At 33.1% G+C, this 2,202-nt stretch overlaps 1 long non-coding RNA gene across 1 annotated transcript; it reads right to left on the bottom strand.

Moving 5' to 3' along the window:
- Window positions 1-316: 316 nt before the first annotated feature.
- On the bottom strand, window positions 317-1,594 carry LOC134299130 (uncharacterized). The gene is made up of 3 exons (XR_010006274.1): window positions 1,423-1,594; window positions 548-1,308; window positions 317-433 (listed from the first exon to the last, which is right to left on the bottom strand). It is a non-coding gene; the product is annotated as an uncharacterized LOC134299130 (long non-coding RNA).
- Window positions 1,595-2,202: the final 608 nt, after the last annotated feature.

Raw genomic sequence — 2,202 nt, 5'->3', positions numbered from 1 at the left:
ATAATAACAGAGTAAAATAATACATGGAATACAAATAATAAATAAAGTAAAATAATCAATGTAATAATAAAAATAATAGAGTAAACTAATAAATGGATTTATAATAATAAATAGAGTAAAATAATAAATTGAATAAAATAAATAAAGTACAATAAGTACAATAATAATAACTAGAGTACAATAATAAATGTAATAAAAATAATATCTAAAGTAAAATAATAAATGTAATAATAAAATAACAAAGAGTATAATAATAAATGTAATAATAATACATAGAGTAAAATAATAAATGCAATAAGATTAATAATAAATTCCTGTGCCATGTGTCAAAATAACTCACTGCGCAGTTCTTCAAAGACCAAAGGAGAGTTGGCTCAGGACAGCTTACCAGTTTTGCTGAGACATTCACAAGAAGGATGCTTCCGCTGTGTACCTACATTTGTTAATTATAATCTATAGTCAATATTACGCCAAAGTAAAATAACCTTTCATTTTAAAAATCCAGTTGTCATTTGATCAAAATCATGTCATCTCTTACCATGCTTACCTGTGTCATTATAGTAGTGGTTCCCAACCTGGGCTCCATGGACCACCAGTGGTTGCCAAGAAGTGTTGTCTCAGGAAAAGAAAACCTTTTGGACCAAGTCACTTTTTGTGACCTGGGAGAGATTTAGCAGACTACCTCTCCAAAGCATGGACACAATGGAAAACATATAATTATTATTATTATTCTCCACATCAGAAACAACTGTAAAGCAATAGCATTACAAACGTACAAAAGATCAATGTTGAAATGGAATTTAAGATGTATAAATATTGCAGTAAAGCAGTTCAAAGACAATTAAAACAAATAAATAAAAAAAGCTTTTTAAAAGCAATTCAGGTTAGAGCTGCAGATTCAGAATGCATAGACTATATAATAATAATAAACACAGTAAAATAATTAATGGAATCAAAATAATAAATAAAGTAAAATAATCAATATATTAAAAATCAATATATTAAAGTAATCAATATATCAAAAAAATAATCAATCAAATAATCAAAGTAAAATAATAAGTGTAATAATAATACAATAGTACAAGAATAAATGTAATAAAATTAATAGAATAAAATAATAAATGTAATTACAAAATAATAACTAGAGTATAATAATAAAGAATGTAATAATAATAATTAAAAAAAATTGCTGTGCCATGTGTCAGAATAACTCACTGCGCAGTTCTTCAAAGACCAAAGGAGAGTTGGCTCAGGACAGCTTACCAGTTTTGCAGAGACATTCACAAGAAGGATGCTTCCGCTGTGTACCTACATTTGTGAATTATAATCTATAGTCAATATTACGTCAAAGTAAAACACCCTTTGACATTAAAAATGCAGTTGTCATTGAATCAAAATCATGTCATCTCTTACTATGCTTACCTGTGTCGTTAAAGCAGTGGTTCCCAAACTGTGGTCCCAAAGAATTAAGATATGGTCCTCGGCCTCACCGTTATTACACCGTTGCAAAGTTCCTTTGAAATATCTGAGCTATGACTCACTGTTGTTTCTTCAGATTACCCAATTGTCCCTCTCTTCACTTTTTTTTTTGGGGGGGGGGGGGTTATATTTAATGTTACTTCAACCAACTATTCCCAATTCTCTTACCCTCATCCTACCCAAAGCTCTGGCAATAGGGAGTGAAAAAAATCAGTCTGGAAACAAAAGGACAGCCTCACTTGCATGGGCCGGATCCTTCCGCCAGCCATTGCGCATCACAAAGGGACAAAAAATAGTCCCTGGCCATAGTGCTCAATGCATACTAACATGCTCCTTGTGAATCCTTGCTCACGTAATATAAGATGGGCGTCCTTTATACGGCACATACAAAATGCTACAAATTCCCAAAATGTCCTCCTGGGTGGTTGAAGAAGTGGCACCCAAATATACACTAGGGATCAGACCTTCTATTTTGTTTGGACTTCAACTTCCAGATTTCCTGACTGTTGGCTGAGCTGGCAAGAGGACTTCTGGAAGCTGGAAGTCCAAAAAAGCTGACAGAACAAAGTTTGGGAAACACTAGTAAAAATAAAGATTTTCCCCTTGGTATTAAGTCTAATCAAGCCTGACTCTGGGGGTTGGTGCTCATCTCCATTTCTAGACGAAAGAGCCGTTGTTGTTCGTAGACTCCTCCAAGGTCATGTGGCCAGCATGACTGCATGG

Source organism: Anolis carolinensis, chromosome 5, assembly GCF_035594765.1.
Source record: "Anolis carolinensis isolate JA03-04 chromosome 5, rAnoCar3.1.pri, whole genome shotgun sequence".
Lineage (NCBI taxonomy): Eukaryota > Metazoa > Chordata > Lepidosauria > Squamata > Dactyloidae > Anolis > Anolis carolinensis.
This window is presented reverse-complemented; position numbering and strand designations above follow the sequence as displayed.